Genomic DNA, 24204 nt, shown 5'->3' with positions numbered 1-24204 from the left:
TTCATTACATGTATATCATGACATTATCATGGGTACAAGCACCCTACAGCATCTAAATATTTCCCACTGGTCTCCTTCCAAGCTGAGTCCTAACTCTGTGAGATCTGATGAGATCACAGCTGGAATCAAGTGGTTGCAGCTGCTAAACAAAGCACAGGCTTTCACAATTTCTTAAGTAAGCTAGTAGCCATAATTAGTTCCCAGCCCATTAATCAACACAGTTTTCAGAGGTTTGGTTTTATTAAGACATTCTCTTTGATTCAGGTTTTGCCCCGAGCTCTGGTCTAACAAAGCTCATTATATATTTATTCTGATCTTTGTTTCTCCCAATCCTCGCTTTAAATAGGATCCTTTATACTCAAGGGCACTGGCTGTGAAAGAGAGAACTGCAGATGAACTCCATTAAAGGTAAATACGATTTAAAGATATCTTTGTACAAAGCCTAGAGCAATTGTGCAGGGTAGTAATGTATGAATCAGCGAGGACCTATTTAACATTATTAGTATTACAGAGGGAAATATTTCAATCAAAAACCCTCCTAAAGCTTCTGAAGTTGGCAAAGATGAGACACTAATTGAAACTGGTTTGAAAATGTTCTCACTCCTAACGTCAACTTGGAGTTTAAAATAATTCATCATCTCTGAAATGGGTAAATCAAAATGGCCTTTATGACTGTCCAGTCTTTGTGCTTGAAAGGAAGAAATGGCTTTCTGTTCATTTGTAGTGTTTGAAGTTGATGTTGTCTTTCACATAATTCCTGGACCATCATGACTACAAGGATTTTTATGGGTGATATCTTTTATTGGGCCAACTTGCTGTTTAATCAAGTAGGACTATTACAACCCTAGAATATCCTCTTATGGGGCAAAATGCCACAGGGCACAGCTTGGTCTAGTCTTGAGAAATGACGCATGCTTTTAGACCAGTGTTTCCTTCTGTTCCATTTGGACCCCAAATCTTCTCTTGTTATTTACCATGATCAGCCTTTGACATCAGAACTGATGGATGAGGAAAAGGAGGTAATCATTGAGGTTAGAGCCTGCAGGCCCAGGCTGAAGCCTACTGCACTGTTGAGATTTCTGGAATTTGCTCATTTTAGGTTTTCAGCTTGCTTTTATCCCTATAGTTCAAATTAAACCTCACAAAGCAGAGTATATTGTAAAGGGCAATCCTCTATTGGCTGAAAGGTGGGAGTTAAGCAGTGACATGCTATTTTTTCCAGTTACGCTTTTCCATAGACAAAGAGCAAATAGGTGCTTGAGTTGAAGCCTGAATGACTTTTCTTGTACGTTAAGAAAGAGCTGACCAAGAAAAATTAAATGTAAGGGCTCTTCAGGAAAGCACAGCATGAATGTGTACCCCCTTTAACAGCTAACAATAAATCCACTATGAAAGGGCTAGCGATAAAACATTACAGCTATGAAATCGTCATGGCCTCCCCCAGGGTCTTGCATCCGGATGTGATTAGAAGGAGATCCTAATATGGGGCAAAATCTCCTGGCCAGCCAGCCAGATTCGTTACTTCCTGGGGGTGTTTGACAATTTAGTGTGTGTGTGTGTGCTCACTCATGCATATTCAGTAACTTTTCTTCTGAAGCTATGAGTGAGGCCTCATTGTCTGTGATTGCAAGGGATGGGAGGCAGGTGCACTGGTAGCCCTTGAGCTCTGATACCTTCTTTTGTGTTCCTGTTGAATTAGTTCAGGGAGGGGAACCCTAAAAGGGAGTCAGTCATGGAGCATCTGTTTTTTTCCCCCCTTCTCTCTCATGGATCATGAGAAGAAAGAAAGAACAGGCAAACCAAACCCCCAGTATCATAAACTCCCAGGTAGCAGTCTACTCTTTTCTCTTTGGCCCCCACAAGCTGGGCATTAGTTAGAAAATATGCCAGCCCAGCCAGTGATTTTACTGAACCTATTTTTTACAGCAGTCCCGGGAGTGTTTTTATTCCAAGTCATCTTCATACAAACAAAATCATAAGTCTAGGAACTTAAGGTGCAGAACAAATGACTGAAAATGTGTCTCCTGCTGCTTTACTTGAAAGCTGTTGCCTGCATCAGATGGTAAGATGGGTACGTTCAGACCTCAGGTCACTGAAACGCTCCCTTTATGTCATGGCAACATTTTTGGAGAGTTATTAGAAAAGTGTAACTTGCTGTTTGTTTGTTTTTAAATGAACTTATGTCCTTCCCCCACATCTTTGTCATGTCCAGTTCCCTGCAGTGAGTGCTAAACATGGGAGCATTTCAGGTGTGAAGAAGAGAACTCGGCAAGATGACTTGGGGACGGCAAAATGGAGTTTTGGGGAGGTCCATGAGCCACATAATTAGCTCTCATGCTGATTGAACTGGAGCTGTATGGCCTCTGCGCTAACTTGATTAAGTCTCCCCTAACAATAGTCCCTTCTCCATCTGCTTCTGAACCCATGTGTCATGCAAGGCAGTTTAATACCCTAAGGATTATACTGCTGAAATGGTTAATTTAATTTTCTCCAGATTGCTATGGGCTCTGTAGCCTTTTGCTCCATTCCTTTCGGACACGGATTGACGTACCACATCCTGCTTCAGGCTGGGGAAGGGTCTGGGGGGCAGCATAGGGCTGGAGCCCCACCTATTTGCTTGGCAGCAGCTAAAAGGCAGCTCAAGCAGCAATGTTAGGGGGCTGTGCCACAGCCCTGCCTTCTCACGGCAGGCAAATGGGGTAGCTCCGGTCAGAAAGCAACCTGCCCATATTCCCCGTTCCACTGGGTACCAGGCCAGGAGATGTCTTGTCCTAACTATCTCTTTCATCAACCACTCCTGGGGAACAGAGGGGTACGTGACTGAGGTTGTCATGGCGACCAGATCTAAGCCTCTAGCATCGCTTCTCATGAGCTGGGTTTCTATAGATGTCTCGCTCCGTTCCCTGCTGCCATCTACAGGACAGCAGCAAAATCTCCATGTACCTCTCACTGGGAAGTACTGCATTCCCGAGATTTATTTTTAATCTTTCTATTTTTAGTACGATGCTGAGAGCTTGGCCTTGTTTTGAGTCAGAAGGGTTTTTGAAGGAAAAAAAAAAGAAGCAGCTGTCTTTGTGATGCACAAGCTATGGCTGAGGGTCTTTCTGAAGCCCTATTGCCTGTTAGCAAGCAAACGGTGGGAAATGAAAATGCAGCTGGAAGGAAAATGAATGGAACTAACACCACCCACTGCTAAACTGCACTTGCATCCGGGCTGTAGCACAGCAAAATGTTTACAGCTCCTAGCAGTGCTGTGCAGTAGCTTGGAGTGGGAATTGGAGGCAAATCTTGTAATTCTAATGCACGCTCGGGAGATGGGGAGTGATTGCATCTACAGGCAGTCCTCAGGCTTAGGATAGGATGGGTTCCGAGTTACAGTGTTTCGACTTGAGACGCTGTTTCCAGGAACCAATTTTCCCATAAGAAACAATGTTATACGTGGGGGATTGCTTGCTGAACCAAAGCCCCGTACCCTATTTTCACCAAAAATAACCCCAAATTTTGTACTCCTCAATTATAGATGAGTAATATAGCTACATTAATGTATTTATATTGTAAATAGTAATCAGATCGATTTGGAAGGACTTCTTTGAGGTGATTTTGTTGGACCTTTTGAAGGGTTCTTGGCTGAAGCCTTCTCAGGAGTCTCGGCTGCAGGCTTTTCTGGAGTCTTGTCTGCTTTCTTAAAGAAAGTGTCCAAGGCAGTTTGGACAGGTGTTCTCCAGGGAGATGGGTGACACAGCAAACTTGTTCGCTGGCATGGTATGGCATTGGATCAAGCATTGTAGAGTCAAAATTAACATCAGAAAGTTGAAACAGGGTGTCAATTTATAAATGTTGTAAGTGCGAAACAGTGTAACTCGAAACATTGTAAGTTGAAGACTGCCTGTACTGGAACTGGCTCTGAAAACTATCCTTAACAGTTGCTTGCAAGGAGTACCGTGGAGCGTCTAAGAACGTTATCATCCCAAAGCACCTTCAACAGCACTGTACCCCATCCAACACCATAACTGTATGTAACAACCATAGGCTAGATAATTACCTGGCTGGAGTTGTTTGACCCCAGCTTGCTTGCTTTCCTGCCCATGGCAGGGGGTTGGACTTGATGATCTGTTCAGGTCCCTTCCAACCCTACTATGAAACTATGAAACAACCATCATAGTTGTTTAGTGGGGACACAACCTCAGACCACCAGTACTAAAAGCACAAACTTTCTACCCCTTGAATTAAGCTTCCTTGGCTCACAGTAGTTGTAGGCTCATGTCCTCTCTGGACCACTGGGCTTCAGGTCTTCTCCAGATCCACTAGAGAGGGACATGTAACACACAACTACTTGTTATGTACATTAGCTTAGCACCAATGATTTGCAGGGAAGGATAGTACCTCCTGAGTCGCCAGCACAAACTTGTGGTAGTGGCCTTGATTCTCCCATTCTAGCAAGGACTTTGGCAAAGCCTAATTGTTTTGTGAGCTCATACATTGAGGTGATGGCCATGGACTACTTTGGTTGTTGGAGTTCAAAAAATGAAAGATATAAAAGATCAGCAGGGGAATCATTTATACTCTGAATCTTCTTCTTTGGCAGTCCCTTATAGTTGAGGATGATTGTCTTCCATAATTGTCTTATATGTGTGTCTGAAGATGGCTGTCCAAGGATAGCTGATGCGGCCTACCTGGGACTGACAGACTCTACTGCAGCCTGGACGTGTTTCCGTGCGGGGTGGGTTGCACTGGATTCTTGATTTGGTCCACAACATGCTGTTCCTGCCGCTTCCGCCTTTCCATCTTCTGCTGTCATCGTGAGGTTTCGAAGTAAGTCTGATTTAATCTGACTAAGGAGGACTAATTCGGCCTTTCTGCAAGATACGATCCCACTATACGGCAGGATCTTTTTGTCTAGCTGCCCTCACTCTTTATCGCTTTTTTAATTGCCAGAGGTTTCCAATGAACTTTATTATGAGGTAAATCAAGAATGACTGGGAAGCTAAATAGATTGCAATACCTGGGAGCTCTTGTCTGGCCAGAATGATGGATTCTGTTTATTACAGCCTGACATGGGTCAATCTTTTTTTTTTTTTTTAAAAAGGTTACATTGTTAGTGACTCTTCCCCTCTCCCCCCAGGTGAAAGGTGCTGGACTGACAGTTCTGGGGACTGAAATCTCCAATTGGTTTGCAGATTCAGTATGGGGCAGGCTGATAAACAAGTCTTTTGACAAGACTCATAAAGGATTCAGATGATTGCCATCACTGGAGATAACACCTACAACAACACATGCCAGGCTTGAAAATGGCAAGGGGATGAAATTACCCCATCCAAGGGAAAACAGTAGTACTGTTGGTCATGTTATAAGAGGATTTTTACTTTTTCTCTGAAACATTTTGCAGTGGCCTTGAGTAGAGGGGGCATATTGCCCTCGATCACTGGTTCTCACTTTTTTAGACTCAAAGCACCCATCAAAAATTGCCAGTTTAATTTTCACTCTTTTTTTTTTTTTTTTTTAACTACAGAAAAACAGTACAGCAATTATCCTCTTGCAGAGAACTCAGACCACAACAGGTCAGAATGCTTTTAACATTATGGATTTCTATTTGAAATGTCTGGGTTTATCTTGTGAATCAGGTTTGCACACATAACTGCTAACATGGTGTCATACCCCACAGCACCATTAAAAGCCACTCCCAGAATCAATGCCCTGGATCAGTGGTTCTCAAACTTCCTTTTTTCATGGATCACTTGAAAATTGCTGAGCATCTCAGCAGACCACTTAATAAACTTGTTTTTGTTCTACAAATCAAAGCACACAACTCATATTTTAGTATCAGTAGTCTTGCCTTACAAGTACAGATATTCTTGATTCTTCCTCAGCCTTTCTGTGGACACCTGAATGGAGCTTGTGGGCCAGTGGTGGTCCATGAACCACAGTTTGAGAACCTGTGCCCTAGGTGGATCCTTGGCCTGGTCAGGTAATTCTTGTTTGTCTGACATTTTCACCTGCCTTAACACATTATCATCTATTCATCCTCAAACATCAATAGACAAGGTTAGCTAAGGTTTCTAACAATTCATTCTGGACTTTAAGCTTGGTGCAAACCAGCTGTTTGAAGTCATGAGCATGGTACAGGACTTTCATGGACTTGGTAGCAAGAATTCATCCCTTCCTCTCCTTCCACTACTTTGTGAATGAGGTTAACACTACATTATCCACCCCTGGAGCAACTTAACCTTATCAACCAGTACTGATTAGACCCTTTTGTGAAAGCACCATGACTATACTGCTTTCCTGATTAGTTATTCATTGTTCCCCACCCCCACCCCCAGTCACCCCTATATAAAGTATTGTTTTATAAGTTCATAGAAATAGGGTCGGAAGGGACCTTGTAGATCTTCAAGTCCGACCCCCGCACCTGGGCGGGAGAAAAACTGGACTCAAATGAGTCCAGCCAGGTAGGCATCAAGCCTCCTCTTAAAGGCCCCCAGGGTAGGAGCCAGCACCACTTCCCTTGGAAGTTGGTTCCAACTCCTAGCCACCCTGAGAAGATCTGCCCTGTTGTCCCCAGATCATGTGGGTGGCCCTCCTCTGGACCCTTTCAATGTTGTCCACATCCCTCCTGAAGTGTGGCACAGAACTGGACATGGTACCCCAGCTGTGGCCTGACCAGTGTCATGTAGAGGGGGAGGATCACCTCCTTGGCCCTGCTTTAGATGCACCTGTGGATGCACGACAAGGTGCGGTTAGCCCTCCAACCGTGATCTCGCATTGTTGGCCCATGTTCATATTGGAGTCAATAATAACCCCAAGATCCCTTTCTGCCTCCATGCTCTCAAGAAGGGCATTTCCCATCTTATAAGTGTGCTGCTGGTTACTACTGCCCAAGTGCAGCACCCTGCACTTGTCAGTATTGAAACATATCCTGTTTTTGTTAGCCCACCCCTGTAACCTATCCAGGTCTTGCTGCAGTCTTTCCCCCCCTACTAGCATGCTCACCTCACCCCAAATTTTGGTATCATCAGCGAATTTAAACAGGTTGCTTTTCACTCCATCGTTCAAATTGCTGATGAAGAAATTGAACAGTGTGGGCCCAAGGACCGAGGCCAGGGGGACTCCGCTGCCCACTTCCCCCCAGGTCGAATATGACTGGTCCATCACCACCCTCCGAGTACGACCCTTCAGCCAATCTGCAATCCATCTGACTGTGTAGGCATCAATGCCACAGTCGCCCAATGTTTTAATGAGGGTGGGTTGGGAGGCGGTGTCAAAGGCCTTGCTGAAGTCTAGAAAGACTACATCCACAACAACACTTGCATCCATTGCCTTTGTGACCTGATCATAAAAGGCAATCAGAAACTGGAGGGCTGTGGTGTAGACACCCACACAGTCAAATGGGTTGCCAACTGGCTGGAGGGTCGCACCCAGAGGGTGGTAGTGGATGGGTCCTTCTCAACCTGGAGGGATGCGGGCAGTGGGGCCCCCCAGGGCTCGGTCCTCGGGCCTGCACTGTTCAACATCTTCATCAGTGATTTGGAGGAGGGGGTAAAAAGCATCCTGTTCAAATTTGCTGATGACACTAAGATGTGGGGGGACGTGGGAACATTGGAAGGATGCAACAGGCTACAATCTGACCTAGACAGGTTACAGGGGTGGGCAGACGAGAATAGGATGGGTTTCAACACAGACAAGTGCAAGGTGATGCACCTCGGGAGGAACAACCGGCACCATACCTACAGGTTGGGGAACTCCCCTCTTGTCAGCACGGAGGCAGAAAGGGATCTGGGGGTCATCATTGACTCCAAGATGAACATGGGCCGGCAGTGTGGGGAGGCAGTAAGGAAGGCCAACTGCACCTTGGCATGCATCCACAGATGCATCTCAAGCAGGTCCAAGGAGGTGATCCTCCCCCTCTATGCGGCACTGGTCAGGCCGCAGCTGGAGTACTGTGTCCAGTTCTGGGCGCCGCACTTCAAGAGGGATGTCGACAGCATCGAGAGGGTCCAGAGGAGGCCACTTGTATGATCAGGGGACAACAGGGCAGGCCCTATGAGGAGAGGCTACGGGACCTGAACCTGTTCAGCCTCCACAAGAGAAGGCTGTTATAAACTAGTCAGGGGAGACCAGCAGGCATTGGGGAAGTCACTGTTTCCCTGAGCATCGCCAGGAGTGACCAGGAATAACGGTCACAAGCTGACAGAGGGTAGGTTTAAGTTAGATATCAGAAGGCGCTATTTCACAGTCAGGGTGGCTAGGGTCTGGAACCAGCTTCCAGGAGAAGTGGTGCAGGCTCCTACCCTGAGGGTGTTTAAGAGGAGGTTAGATGAACATCTAGCTGGGGTCATTTGACCCCAGTACTCTTTCCTGCCATGGCAGGGGGGCGGACTATATGATCTGCTCAGGTCCCTTCCAACCCTACAAACTATGAAACTATGGTCTGACATGACCTGCCCCTAATGAAACCATGCTGGTTGCCCTTGAGCATCATCCCTGAAGCCAGCTCATCACTGATGTGCTCCTTGAGGGTCTTCTCAAAGAGTTTCCCTAGGATTGAGGTAAGACTGATGGGCCTATAGTTGCCTGGGTCCTCTCTCTTCCCTTTTTTGAAGATGGGGACCACATTAGCTATCTTACAATCATCTGGCACCTGGCTCGAGCACCATGAGCGCCCGTAAAGCCGTGCCAAGGACCCTGCAGTAACCCCAGCCAGCTCCCTCAACACCCTGGGGTGGAGAGCATCTGGACACACTGACTTGAACAAGTCCAGCCCCTCCAGAAGCTCTCTAATCCAGTCCTCCCCAACCTGAGGTCTGGAGGCATTCTCCTCAAGTCTGTCGTGCATCACAGTGGGGAAGTCCTGGTCCCTGCACAAGAAAACGGAGGTGAAGAATTGGTTAAAGAGGTCTGCTTTCTCCTCTGGCACAACCACCAGATTGCCCCGCCTATTTTGCAGGGGCCCCACATTACCCGGTGCCATCTTCATCCTCCCTATATATTTGAAAAAAGACTTTTTATTATCCTTGATTTTGGACGCTAGTCCTAGTTCTATGTCCGCTTTAGCTTTCCTGACAGCCCCCCTACAGGCCTGAGCAGAGGAGGTATACTCCTCTTTGGAGATACACCCGGTGGAAGGGGGTGTATGCTGCCTTTTTGGCAATCAGGCATTCCTGGACGCCCTTGGTGAGCCAGGGGGACTTTCAGGCACTCTTGCCCCCCTTGCTTCTTGTTGGGATGGACACCCCTTGGGCCCTGAGTATCGTCTCATTAAGGAACGACCACTCATCTTGGACACTGAATTCCCCTGCTCTCACAACTGGAGAGTTTTGAATGCTCTCTAGTTGTAGTTCAAGTTGTGGTGCTTCTTTATATAGGAAGCTGCTTCTGGATACACTAGCAACAATCCTTACCAGGAAGTTGGGGTAGTCTGTTTTGCTGAGTGAACCACAAAACCTGGTAGCAGAAAAATTAAAGTCTCACAAGTCTATTCAACAATCTCTCTTTAGGTCCCTCAAAACAATGCTTCGTTACTCCTCGCTTAGGAATCACTTTTGTTTCAGGCCTGTGGAATTGCCGACACCTTTATTCACTTAGTATGGCAGTGGCATTCACTGAGCTCTGCTTCCAGTAGACACAGCTCCTGGGAATAGCACCATTTTAAGCATGCAAGTGGCAAGTCCTTTGTCTGAAGGTTTTAAAGCTGCTTGCAAAGATTGAGTGTAACATTATTTCCTGTTGTAGAAATGGGGAAATTGAATTACAAAGAATGAATGGCATGCCCAAAGTCAGCAAGAGAACCCAGGACTTCCGCCTCTATACCTTATATGCTGCAGGATAAAGTGAATATGTCAGAAACATAACAACCATAGGTGATGTTGTCTTAAGCACCTGCTTAAATGAGAAATTGGTCATTCTCCTCTGCGATGCAGCTTGGTTTTGACTTAGAGAAGTCTTAGCTTGCTTTGTTTGACTGGGTTTGTTGAACACCTGATCCAAACCCCATTTCAGCTGGAAAGACAGATTCAAGCCAGAACCCCTTCGGGTTTTTTAGCTTGCACCCAGCTTTTGAGGAACAAGTGGCTTGAGCTCCAATATCTCAAAGTGGAGTCCTATAGGCAGGGGCTAACTTCAAGACTGCTCCATTTCTAATTGGGAGCCAGTGGCCTGGCCAGACTGGCTGGCTCTCTCCTTCATGCCCCACCTCGTGCCGAAGCAGAGAAGATGAATTGCTTTGGGAACATCCTCTGGCTAAACAGGCAAATAGCTCTGAATGAGTCTTGTCTCTGAGCCCCTCTGTCTCTTCCAGGAGACTATCATGTTAGGCTGGCAGGGGCAATCTGTTCTTTTTGTAATGTGTTTTGTTTAGCAGCCACTTGTCTGTGGGCAGGGAAGAATAAAATTACATTTCATTGGCTGGGCTTTAGTTTAGCTTTGTGGTGAAACAAGCCCAACTAATGGATTATACATCCTCCAAGTATGTTATGGTTTGATTTAAATGAGACATTATGAGAGTTTGGGATGGAAAGACAGTTTGTCAGATGCAATCGTTGTTTGTTAGTATGGAAGCGGCTCTGATTCTCGTCTCCCACATGTGCTATCTTAGTAAATGTCTAAGCTATAAAAGTGCTCCTTTGTATCCCGCTCATCGTTATCAGCCTAGGACTTCACAGCTGTCATTGTTCTGCACATTTGGTGCTCGCTATGTTTTGGTTATAGCAGGGATCAAACTCAGACCATCTTGTTCTTGGAGCAGCTGACCACTGGAGGTGGAGGAGACCCTCTGTTTGCTGGTGAGAATTATAACAAACAGGGAAGCGGCCCACAATCCATCACTACAGGGGCAGTTCTCAACCTTTTTTATATCACATCTTAACAATGGCAAAGTGATCTGCATAACCCCTGGAGGTGGCCTACCCAGAGCCAGAAGTAGTGTGGTATAGCCAGGTTAGTGGGGAGCTGTGTTTGGTGCAAGGCAGTGTCGTGTACAGTAGCATGATGCTAGTTAGCGCTGTGCACTCTACTTCTGGAGTCAGGGGGGCGGTGGTGACACAGCACCACACCCAAGTAGCTCTGCCTCCCAGCACAGCTGAATTGCCTACCTGCAGGCATTTGCATTAGCATGGCTCTGTGTTCCTGTTCTGGAGGCAGCATGCATGAAGTGGCATGTTTTCAGACCTGTGCTGCCTGGCTCTACAAAATATTTGTGGGAGTCTGGCTGGTCCCCTTGTTCCCACTTGTAGCATCTGTATGACTCACTGGTGGACCATGGGCTGAGGGTTTGGGAACTCTTGCATTACAAGACATTGGTTCACATGCTCAGTAGCTAACATATATACACTGATATAGCGTTCACCCTTCATATATATAAATATGAAGGGTGAAAGCTGTATCAATGTTATGTACATCAATCTTTCTCTTCCAGCTAAGAGGGAACAATTTTGCAGGAACAAAATAAGGTGAAGTTATTGCATCTTTGCATACGCTCTTCCAAAATCGCTGCCGCCTTTCTCTTTCAATGTATTGGTGAAGCACTATTCAGTCTCTCCATTCTGTTAAAAAGGGGTTAACCAAGATAATGCTACTTTCTGCCCTTAGATTCTGTTTGCTGGTTCAAATGCAGACCAGATTAGTAGTGACCAAAAGTAGCTGCTATCTGACAGCTGTTTTGTGACTGCTTACAGAATATATAGCAGGCCTCAAGCCTCAGTCCAGTTGCTAGTGGGCAGGTGTCCGCATGACAAGCACAGCATCACAAATGGCACTAATCAGGCTTCCTGTGGTCTCAGGAGAAAAGACCACGTGGGCTGAGATGACTGATTACCTTATCTCTCGCAGTCAGTCCATCCACACCAAAGGGAGAGCAGCATGTGGGGAAAGTTGGGGCTGTTGTTATCTGCACCATACCTGTTCTATAGACACAGAGAAACTTCAATCTTCAGTGTCAACCTGGTACTTGCATTAACTCTAAAACTATGCATGTGTGTGCATGCACATACTCATTCTCTCTCTCTCTCTCTCTCCCTCCCTCCCCCTGGCCAATATCCTCTCATTTCGAAATACCCAGCATGCTGTGTCTCTCGGCAGGAGAGAGAGACAGAGAGAGAGAGAGAGTAGGCTGGAAGTGGGCTTTTAAAACTCACATTCTGTAACCAGCACAGTTGACCAAGTGCTTGGAAATGACCAGGATGAGAACCATAAACCCCTTGTTGGCGTGCATTTTATGGTAGAGTGACAGGTGGTTTCATACAAGTTTTGAATGATCTAAAACCCTGAGCCCCTCCTGTGAGATGAAAGAGCTAGGATTGTTGTTATGAAAGCCGTATCTGGCTCATAAGCCCTCTGGTCCAACTACACAGCTAGTTTGTTCTGGGTTTAAGTAACCGTGTGCAAACCCCTGCCTTCCTACAGATCTAAAGGGCTCCGTCACTTGGACGGCTATGTAGGCACTGAGCCGAGGGATGGATCTGTTGCTGTGAAGGCAGTGCTCAATCAATGAAGTCTGTGAACAAATCCCTCTCTGCAGCAGCAGCTACTGTTCTTGACATGTAAATCCCTCTCTGGGGAAAGAGCCATACTCTTCGTAATGGGATCCCAGTTTTTATGCTAGGCTGACCTCTAAGGGGGACTATGAGTTACTGCAGTTTGTCCTTTCCCGGCTTCTGACAAAAGTAGGTTGCTGTCTAGGAAAGCTTGTGTGTCTCAGAATCAGTTAGTCTCTAAGGGTGCAGACAGATATAATGCTTGAACCTTTCCAAGAATACCATGGATCGGAAACCATTTGCAATTGTCCCTGGACAGAAGTGTCCATGCATATATCGCAAAGGGATTGTGGATTGCATTGTTGCCCAAATGCCACCCGGAGTGGTAGACTAACTAGACCATCATGCTTCCAGGGGTCAGTGCTCAGAGTTTCCCCAGGATTGCTTTAGAGGCGGGGGGGAGACCTGGATTGGGGCATGGGGATTGGAGTGGAGGGGTAGCCAGGTGCTGGGGGACCTGTGTGGCCCCCAGTGCTCTGCCCTGCCCCCTCCAAGAACTCCCTGCCTTTTCCAGCCACTTGCGTTGCCAGCGATTGCATCAAGATGTGTATGCAGGGTGAAACCTGCAGAGGCTGACTCTGGTCTCTATAGGCGATAGCTCTTTGGGCAGTAGAGTCCTGGTTGCATCCCAGAGCAGCCCCCCTGTTGGAGTTTTAGAGGAAGGACTGAACAGACAGTAGGCATGGCATGGCCTGTGTGTGCACAATACATTAAACTGGCTCCAGAAGAGCCAGCTCAAAATAGTACTTGATTTTCCTGCTGTACTTCTGAAATGTTCTGGGAAGTATAAACCAGTCTAAAGTGACCTGCATGTCTAGATTCCTGGGGTTTAAAGTGTATTTGGAGTAGGCATGGGAAATTATTTTGGTTGGAGGGCCACTTAAGGAATTTGGGTGAGCTGCCGGGGGGAGGATGCTGAGTTGACCCAGCACAGAGGTGGGGAGGAGGAGAGACTGATATTATTTGTCCTGGGCCCATCCACCCAGCACCAGATGGAGCAGGCAGGCGGGGTCTCCATGCAGACCAGCCAGGACCCCTGCAGACAGGGTGTGCTTTACTGGGCAGATGGGGTGGGGCTGTGGGCTGGTGGGGAGTGGTGTCTGGGAGCAGGGCGGGCAGATGGGGCCTGGGGAAGAGCCACAGTCTGCTCCCCACATGGCAGGGAGATATGGGGAATGGATTGCAGCTCTGCCCCAGACCCTGGCCCCACACGTTTACTGCCCTGTGATCCTGGCGGTGGCCCTGCTCACCCATCCCATACCACATCCTATCCACCCGGCTGAGTGTGCCCTGCCTGCAGGGGTCACGGCTGATCTTCATGTAGACCCTGCCCACCCGCTCGCCTGGTGCCTCCAGCAGTGGCTGTAGGGAGGACAGGCCAGAGTGCCCAGGCAGTAGGGCCAGGTCTGGCAGTGGCAGCAACACCAGCAGCCAGAAGGAGCTGCTGCTGGGAAGCGGAGTCCAGCTGCTGTGTCCCCCCTCCCAGCTGCACGCCTGGGGGTGGCAGGACCAGTCACGTATGTCATGGCCCAGACTGGTGGCCATCTCTGGGCTGGGTATGGCTGAAGGACCTACCACAGGCTAGATAAAATCCCTTGGTGGACTGGTACCAGCCCGTGGCTGTTCTTTGCCCACCCCGATATAGAACAATCTGTTGCATTAGTCCATACCGCATGGTGCCACTCTGCCCAGCTTTCTGCCTGCTTCTCTTTTGCTACTCCTATTAAACAATAACTATTTGCTTAGAAGGGTGAACCATTTGGAAGGACCCATGCTGAACAGATGAGCTCTCAAAAGTACAGCATCTATTCATTCAACCAGTGGTGCTCGTCTGGATCCGGCCCATGAAGCCATGTCATCCAGCCTACAGGGCTCCCCACAAGTCTGGAAATTTGACAGTGGGGGAGCAGTTGTAATGAATATTGCCACGGTTTCCCTGCTGCCTAATTTCCAAGCCCTTCAGGCCAGATGATGTGGTCCTGTGAATGGGGCCAGGGCTGTGGGTGTAATCTGGTTTGGGCTCATATTGGTGCACAGGGCAGGGGGCCACACACTGAGCTGGGTTTGCAAGCCAGATCAGGCTCAGAGACCAGACCCATCCTGTTAGGGGGCAAAGGTTAGGCACTGCCACTTAGTACTGTAATTAGGGGTGGGCAATTGGGGCACCAGTTTTGGGTACCAAGTAGAAGGGGCACCAGAATTGCCCCCCTGCTCTTGCAGAGTCTGTGCCCCAGCAGCAGAAGCAGCCCCGTGATTACTCCTGCAAGCTGCAACAGCAGCCACATGCATGAACACCGCACAACTGCTATTAGAACAAGAGCTGGGGTGGGCAGACCATGTTGTGACTCTGGCAGCAGCAGCAAGGGGCTGTTTTCCCTGACACAGGTAAGACACCTGCAGCCCTTCCTTCCCCCCCTGACTTTGGAGCCCTTGCCCCTCCGGTGCTCAATGTACCTCCCCACCCCTTCCCCCATTCACTCTCTCGCAGGGTTTGCCCAGGGCTTTGGCCAATACCTCTGTACTGCATTAAACCATTTGGCCATTAACATAAACTGAAGCTCATTTCCCTCCAAACTGCAGAGTATGTTATGACAACATGTGCATTAATGTAAGCCTGTCAAAGCACACTAACCTTTCAAAGGGACTTTCTACTGCGGCCCTGTCAGACACCCTTTTAAGACCATCTTTCCATTAACTCACCTTTTTTTTTCTGGCTATTCACCTCATGCCAATTGCTTTACTCAGCTGAACTGTAGCATGTGTTTATGGCCTTGGGGGACTGCTTAAAAAGAAGGTGGCAGTAAGTTCATCTGTAGATTCCCTGAAATGAGCTGCTTTTCCGCATGTCTAGTTCCTCAACGTGACAAGCAGCTTTTTACATGCTCTCATGTAGCAGCTGAATGGGAATTGGGGCTTCAGCTGCTATGAATAATATATTGATTTAGTTTGAATGTGGGTCAGTAGGTCTGACTCCTAATCCTGCGGTAGTCTTGGCCATCAACTGGCAGCTTGATCTATTCAGTTGGTGTAGGATCTGGGAAGGGGCTTGTAGTTGTCCTCCCTAATGATTTCTCTTCCTCCTTCTGTTAATTAACCCTGAGCTCTCTTTTGGGTCTTTCCAAGAAGAAACCCCTGGGAACTGAATTTTTCCAACTATTTAAGTTGGTCTAATAAAAGATTCATAGATGTTAGGGGATGGAAGGGTCCAGCCCCCCTGCACTTGGGCAGGAAAGACTGCTGTGGTCGGATGTTCCCAGCAAGGTGTGTGTCAAGTCGTTTTTTAAAGATCTCCAGGATAAGTGATTGTACCACCTCTGCGGGGAATCTGTTCCAGACCCTAGAACAGGGGTTTTCAACCTTTTTAACAAGTGTACCCCTTCTGCCTCAAAGTTTCACTTCATGTACCCATTTATGTTTTGTTCTTGTTTTTTAAAGGGAAGGGGGAGATCGAGACCCTGTCAGTGGGGGGAGGGAGGGGGGCTGGGGCTATTGGATTTACCCAAAGAACCTTGACTGCCCGTGTCCTCAGGCCGACACTGCTACAGCCCACACCCCCAGAAACTGCTATGCATTTTCTTGGTACAAACTAGCCTGAGTTGCAAAAGGCTCCAAAGATCAGAGCCTTGTCTCCTTCATTGTGTGAGTATGTGTTAAAGGAGCTCTGCACTCCATGTTCATAGTTTCATAGTTTGTAGGGTCAGAAGGGACCTGAGCAGATCACCAAGTCTGACCCCCTGCCATGGCAGGAAAGAGTACTGGGGTCAAATGACCCCGGCTAGGTGTACTTCCAGCCTCCTCTTAAAGACCCCCAGGGTAGGAGCCTGCACCACTTCTCTTGGAAGCTGGTTCCAGATCCTAGCCGCCCTGACCATGAAGTAGCGCCTCCTGATATCTAGTTTAAACCTACCCTCTGCCAGCTTGTGACCGTTATTCCTGGTCACTCCTGGCAGTGCTCAGGGGAACAGGGACTCCCCCAATGCCTGCTGGTCCCCCTGACTAGTTTGTAAATGGCCACCGGATCCCCCCTCAGCCTTTTCTTGTGGAGACTGAACAGGTTCAGGTCCCGTAGCTTCTCGTCGTAGGGCTGTCCTGCCCTGACCATGTGAGTGGCCTCCTCTGGACCCTCTCCATGAATGAACTGGGATCCACCAGCCCAGCAAAGTCACCTGCAAATGACTGAAAGCCTTCAACAAAGAAAATGGGACTCAGCCACCCCACTTTTCTAGTCCAGGTGCCTAGACATCGTGTTTGCTGTTGTGTGAATGGGTTCTTTCCTCCTAGCCCAAGCACAGATTCTCCATAGAAAGCTGGGTGCGTCATGCCCTGAGGGCCTAATTTACTGATCAGTTCCATAGAAGCAATGGAAAGGATCCCATTGGTTTCAGTAGTCTTTGGATAAGCCTCACTCTGGAATGACAGTGAATTTTATTGTGTAATAAAACAGGTTCTGTGTCCACGTCGGTAGATGAAGAACCAGCAGAGTATCTGCAGGACGGGAAATGACAAGATAAATACATTGCATAAAGTTGTCCAGCAGCATTAATGTTGCACGTAAACGAGACTTAAAACCTATTTAATAATCAGAAAAGGTTTTGACATTCCACAAGAGCTTTGCAATACAAGTGCAGGATTATTTCTTAAACATGTGGGCTTGGATTTCCAAAGGAGCTGACGGAGGGGTTTGGCACCCAGCTCCCACTGAATTTAGTTTGAAAATCCTGTGACTTGACCATTCCTGCATTGGAAAACTAGTGCGTATGAGAAGAGAATCAGACCATAGGAGTGCACGGGATTTTCCCTGTTGGTTTATAACTGTGTTAAGATGTTGTATAAATATGACTCAAGCCCTGATGTTAGCTTTTGTCACATTCCAATTCCTGGAACTTGGCAGCAGAGCTTCAGGACTCAGTTCTGTAAACAGAGCCCTCTCTTTTTAACATCCACTTTCCACCTGGCTAATTGGATCTTACAGACTCCAGTAGACAGGTGGCGAGGTGAGCATTCAATCAGCCCTCGTGCTTTTGATGGTACAGCAAATCTTCCTGTAATTAATGGATGCATGTCATCCTGACTTCATTAATGCTCAGCAAGCTGCCTCTGCAGGAGAAGGACAAAGTAAGAAAGCTGACTCCCCCCTGACATGCAAATGCCCTACCAATTAGCTTCATAAGTCCTTCAGCTCCTCATTGCTCCATGTCAGAATGCTGTAATGTGGAGGGTTTCAGTAGTAGGTGTTGTTTGAAAGGGCCCTGCTAAAGTAAAAGCCTTCCCTTAATATCATTGATAAACCTGTAATTTTATTGACCAGGAAAGAATGCTGACACTCAAAAGCAGGTTTTTCCTCTTGCATTTCAGTCCGTAGGTGGCCCTGACCTCCTGGATGGCATGGGCTGGGCACAGGTCTCTTGGGCCTTGATTCTGTTTGCCATTTGCATTGTCCAAAAGCCTCTAATAGGAGCTTCTGTCTCCTATTGACCTCAGTAAAACATTTCACTACTGAGTCCTGATACGAGACCCTGAGCCACAGGTGAGGATTTTGGCTTTGACTTCAATGGCAGTTGTGCTTACTTCTGCCAGGGCTGGATTTGGCTCCAATTAGCCTGTGTTCCTTAAGGGAAGCCTCCAGAATTTCACCTTTTTCAGCAATGGCAGAACAACAAATTTCAGTATTTCTGCCAGTGACACAGCTCCAGGGCTTAAACCCATCTCAGTGGGGTTTCATGGGGTCTCCATTCTTCTTCATGGATCCTGCAGGGCAGAAGCAGTCACATCATATGTTCTGGCCTCCGGAGTACCAGCAGGTTCAGGGCAGTTGTCCAGTGGATTTGAGAGTAGAATTTAGCCCTGCGGTTAAAATATAGTAAACCACATTATTGAGGATGAGCAAGCAAAGATACAATCCAACTTGCCCTCCTGTAGGTTTGTTGGCTTTGCAGTGAGAACTAATTTTAATCTGCAAAGTCAGCAGATATGACTCTGAATACACATAGGAAGATCAGCGGAGTGAGAGAGAGTGCAATTTTACATTGTCTTGTTGGGGTTTTTTCCTGCGGAGAAAATCTATAATCTGCCTGGCTGCCCAAGCATAAATGTTACTAGGTCATTTTTAAAACTTACCTCTTCATCTTCTAGTGGATTCCCCAAATAATGTTATTTATAGGAGCCAGGAATGGTAGCTCTTTGTCCCTTCAGCTCTGCTGAATGTCTGGTTGGTATATCTGGTTGGTATATCAACTGCCCTGTTTGAAGTGACTGTTTCATTTGGAAAACAGAAGAGACAGGGCACTGGGAGTGTCAGCAGCTCTGCTAGGGACTACGAGAAACCGGAGACTGTGTGGGAGGAACACTTCAGATTGATGCTACCATGTAGTACCATGGGAAGCAGAATGAGAATGTAATACAGGCAGTCCTGGACTTACAACATTTTGAGTTACAGTGTTTCGCACTTACAGCTTTTACAAATTGACACCCTGTTTCAACTTTCTGACATCAGTTTCGACTTCACAATGCTTGATTCGATGTGACGCCACGCCAGTGAACAAGTTTGCTTTGTCGCCCGTCTCCCTGGAGAACATCTGTCCAAACTTCCTTGCACACTTTCTTTAAGAAAGCAGACAAGACTCCAGAAAAGCCTGCAGCCAAGACTCCTGAGAAGACTCCAGCCAAGAACCCTTCAAAAAGTCCAGCAAAGTCACCTCAAAGAAGTCCTTCCAAATTGATGATTGCTGTTTACAATATAAATACACTAATGTAGCTATATTACTCATCTATAATTGATCAAGTACAAAATTTGGGGTTATTTTCGGTGAAAATAGGGTATCAGGCCTTGGTTCAGGAATGAATCCCCCATTTATAACATTGTTTCTTCTGAGGAAATTGGTTCTGAGTTATGACATTTCGACTTGAGATGTGGTTTTCAGGAACCAATTGTGTCCTAAGTCCAAGGGCTGCATGTAATATAACCCAAAGTAAAAGCCTGCAGGTTGCAAATGCACAGGTGAACGTTACGGAAGGCACGTGGAAATGATTCCCCCCCCTTTTTTAAATAGAGGAATTTTCAGCCATTTTGTGCAAAATGATCATTGGCCTTAAATAGGCACTGGAGCTGGTCAGCACAAGGTCTGGCCCCAATGGTGCAATGCTACATGGAAGGTAAGATTGGGAGGAAATATTTCTTCCTGATCCCTTGCAGGCAGTTGGCAGATGTGTGAGATTTGGTTACTCATGTATCCTGACTTGCATGCATGCAACTGACATTATCAGTATTGGTTCTCAAAAGAATTTGGCGGTAGTGTTTCTCTCTATGGCCTCTGCACAGACTGCTCAGTTTCTGGTGCCTTTGGGAGGTAGGCACCAAGCTCCTTGCAATCCTGAAACTCCCAACCAACAAGCTGTTTGTCCACTATACTGCGCTGTGTGCGCTGTAATATAACCTGGGCCCCCTTCCTGCTTCAGGGTATGCATCCTTAGGAAGCTATTACTTCACTTCTCCTTTCTTTCTGAAGGATCAGAGGTGGTGTTTGACCATTGCCAAAGGAGCTGTTCCTTCCACCTGGCAGCTGGCTAGAGCCCTCCCTTGGAAAACAGGAGTGACCTCATCTCTGAGTGGCACGGATATGCGAAGGCTCCAGCTTGTTGGTGGACATAGTAAAAAAGAACAGCTCTCATGGCCAGGAACAGCTGATAAATCATACATGAGACATGGAAAGTTAGCATGAAGATGGCACTTGCCTGGGAAGAAGTCAGGGAAAACTGGCAAAAAACACTTGGGCTTTTCAGAGCTCATTGTTATAAAAGGGGAAGTGAGTCAGAATGTAGTGAGGGGCTGTTTTTCTGGCTAAATACAGTAATTAGTTTACATCCTGTAAGGACATTAGAAATACCCAGGAAAGGTCTGACTTCCAGCCTCCTTGCTGGGACAGCTCTCCCTGTCTGGCTTGGATGCCTTCTTGCCTAGGCTTCTCTCCTCAGGTTCCAAGATTAATTTTTTCCTTGGCTTCCTGGAGTCCTTTGTGCTAGCACATCGTCTCCTCCAGGGCTTGCCAGTGTTAGAAAGCTATTTTAATAGAGACATTTGGAGGCAACAAAGGCTGCAGATGTACCTTTTAAATCCAGTGGAGGGCAGGAGACTTATAAGGATCATTGGGAGAAGGAGGTTGAAAAAAAATGCTAATTCTTTTACTGAAAATTAGGGCTAGTCTCTAGGTTAATAATAATCAATAATTCTGTTGCTCCCAATGCATAGCTTATTATCAAAGTCCAACCCTGCCAGGCTTTCCATACAGCTGTGTGAAGGTCCAGAGATGTTGCCTGCCTGGACCTTAGTGAAAGATCAAGGACTTAGTTTATAAGCTCTTTGGAGCAGGATCCTCTGCTATTTTGGGGGCTTTTCTCTGTGACCTTAGGGGACAGGACAAGAAGCAATGGCTTCCAGCTTCACTAGGGGAAACTGGGTTTGAGATTAGGAGAAACTGTTTGACTCTAAAAAGCGGTCAAAGCACTGGAATGGGCTACTTGGAGAAAATGTGGAATTCTTGGCAGTTTTCAAGAGCGGTTTAGACAGACACTTGGCTGGGGTGGTTTAGTAAGAGATGACCTTGCCTTGAGCAGGGGATGGACTAGATGACCTTGTGAGGTGCCTTCCAGCCCTACTTTCCTATGGGCTGTAGAAGTATTCAGCTTGCCGTGCTTCTGCACAGATGATATTTGCCTAGAATCCTTCCAAAAACACCGATAATGAATCTCAGAGAGCGGGATTTTTCCTGGTGTTTTGTTGAAGCTCTTTCTGATCATGGTTCGGGGGTGCAGGTTGTAGCCATGTTGGTCTAAGGCAGGGGTTGTCACCAGGGATATGCATACCCCTGGGGGTACTTGAGAAGCCCCTAGGGGACGGAGCACTGCCATGCACAATGCTGTACTACTGTGCAGGTGCCATCTGCCTGGACAGACATGGGGTGGGGGGGGAAGCTCACACACAGCGGCTGCCACTGCTCCACATCCGACTACACGACACCCCCCCCCCCGCTTGGCATCTGGGTGCAATACCACTCAGCGTATGCCCATGTGCCACTTCTCCCCCCCTCCCTGCTTGGCGGCCAGGGGTACGCTGCCCCACATCCAGCCACTGGGGGGGTACAATAAACCGAAAATGTTGAAAACCCCAAGTCTAAGGGCATAGGCAGACAAGGTTCTTTGGATAAATCCAAAATCTTTTATATTAGACCAACTAAAATCGTTGGAAAAATACTTCTTTGCAAGCTTTTGGGTACAAACACCCTTCATCAGGCTGAGGAAGCATCAGTATCCAAAAGCTTGCAAACAAGAATATTTCCAACTATTTTAGTTGGTCTAATAAAAGATATCAGATTTACCCAAAAAACCTTGTCTGCCTTTCTGATCATGGAGCTTTTTTATTTTATCACACATGAATTTTGTTCTATTTTTTAAAATTTCCCTACAGACAAAGGATGAAGCATGTTTAGTCACGCTTTATTTTAGATGAAAAGTGTGCAAGTTACATTTCCAGAGGAAAGCATGGTGTCTGCACTGAGCAGGGAGAACAAAATGGCAGCTGAGCTTGGTGCACGCAGGGTGAATGCTTAGCAAGATAAAAGTGCAGTATACAGAAAATAAAAGGCAGCACCACTTCAAAGCTTCATGCGCCATCTCTGTTACCATTCCTGATAAAAGACACACAAAGGAAAAATCCGTCTGGGATTTTCTACCATTTACATTTTGCTTTGAAATAATCCCCTGGGGTCTGCTGCTTTTTTCAGGTTTCCTTAAACATCCTCAAGTCCTCCTAGTCAAAAGGAATGGCCCACAGCAATGCAGCCTGTAGTACAGACTTGCTGCTGCCAGAGAGGCAGGTAAGGGTCAAACCCGACACTTGTGTACACAGCATGTGGGTTTATTTCACTCTGAATTGAAGCATTGTTTTTAAAGACTGACCGCTTCAAGTTAAAATTGGTTCTGAGTTATGACATTTCGACTTCAAGTTAGGGAGGATTAAACCGAAGTAAACCGCCGTGGCGTGTACAAATGCCCCTAGCTGCCAATTACCTTTCATTAGCTACTGGAATAGCAAATGCCCCTTTTCATTTCTTTTGCCTGATGCAGAGTGAATTCATCTCCTAACATTGATCTTATTGATTTCATTGGTCTATTGTTACCTGAAGAATGAAAATCATGGGCAAGAAATTTCTATGGCTGCAAAATGGAAACCAGGGTTTTTGCTATGTCTTACTTTTGACTGATTTATTTACAGGGTGGAGAACAGGGGGCACATTCCACTTTCTTTTCCAAAGGAGAGATGATACTTGTCATCAGAAAGATAACTTGTCATCAGGCTACAATCAGATCTAGACAGGTTACAAGGGTGGGTAGATGTGAATAGGATGGGATTCAACACAGACAAGTGCAAGGTGATGCACCTGGGGAGGAACAACTGGCACCATACCCTACAGGTTGGGGAACTCCCCTCTTCTCAGCACGGAGGTGGAAAAGGATCTTGGAGTCAGCATTGACTCCAAGATGAACATGGGCCGGCAGTGTGGGGAGGCAGTCAGGAAGGCCAACCGCACCTTGTCATGCATCCACAGATGTACTTAGAGCAGGTCCAAAGAGGTGATCCTCCCTCTCTATGCAGCACTGGTCAGGCCGCAGCTGGAGTACTGCGTCCAGTTCTGGGCGCCGCACTTCAAGAGGGGTGTGGACAGCATGGAGAGGGTCCAGAGGAGGCCACTCGCATGATCAGGGGACAACAGAGCAGGCCCTATGAGGACAGGCTGTGGGACCTGAACCTGTTCAGCCTCCATAAGAGAAGGCTGAGGGGGGATCTTGTGGCCTGTTATAAACTAGTCAGGGGGGACCAGCAGGCATTGGGGGAGTCCCTGTTCCCCAGAGCACCGCCAGGAGTGACCAGGAATAACGGTCACAAGCTGGCAGAGGGCAGGTTTAGGCTAGATATCAGGAGGCGCTACTTCACGGTCAGGACAGCTAGGATCTGGAACCAACTTCCAAGAGAGGTGGTGCTGGCTCCTACCCTGGGGGTTTTTAAGAGGAGATTGGATGAACATCTTGCTGGGGTCGTTTGACCCCAGTATTATTTCCTGCCATGGCAGGGGGTCGGACTAGATCATCTACTCAGGTCCCTTCCGACCCTAGAAACTATGAAACTATAACAGAAGTAGGCCCAGTAACCCTGGCTGTGGAGTCCTGACTGTCCCTAAGGTGTTGCCCTCTCTCTCTCTTTCTCAGAAAGCCCTTCATACAACTCTTCTGCTGTCAGTCCTGCTAGATGAGAGAGAAGCTGCCTTGGAAGCCAGGTGTCCCTGTACACCACTACAGTAACATGGTGGTTACCGCATGGTTTTCATCTGTAGCCCCCTGTCCAGATAAGTGATGTGGTGGCTAGCAATCAGTGACACTGGGCTCTCAAAACTGGCATTTAAAACATGTTGCCCTTGTTAGGGAAATGCTAGGCCAGCAGCTCTCCTCGAGTGACCTCAGATTTCATCCTGTGCGCTCTGCCGCGCTGTAAATCAGCCTAGTAAAATTCTCTCATTCACTGGCCCTGGGCAAGGCATTTCTGTTTGTTTTGACCAGCAAGTGAAATCTCATCCATCATCACTGGGACAAGGCCACTTCCAAGACCGCTGTGTCTCGCTGCTGTAGGTAC

At 47.2% G+C, this 24204-nt stretch overlaps 1 long non-coding RNA gene across 1 annotated transcript in view; it reads left to right on the top strand.

The window, feature by feature from the left end:
- Positions 1–345: 345 nt before the first annotated feature.
- Positions 346–24204, top strand: part of LOC149858161 (uncharacterized) — a 40776-nt gene continuing 16917 nt past the window's right edge. The window contains exon 1 of the long non-coding RNA XR_016443925.1: positions 346–408. This is a non-coding gene — a long non-coding RNA (uncharacterized LOC149858161). The remainder of the gene's footprint in view (positions 409–24204) is intronic.

Source organism: Crocodylus siamensis, chromosome 8, assembly GCF_052110815.1.
Source record: "Crocodylus siamensis isolate JL-2025a chromosome 8, ASM5211081v1, whole genome shotgun sequence".
In the NCBI taxonomy this organism is placed as follows: domain Eukaryota; kingdom Metazoa; phylum Chordata; order Crocodylia; family Crocodylidae; genus Crocodylus; species Crocodylus siamensis.
The sequence above is the reverse complement of the archived record's forward strand: the minus strand, read 5'-3'. Positions and strand labels throughout refer to the sequence as shown.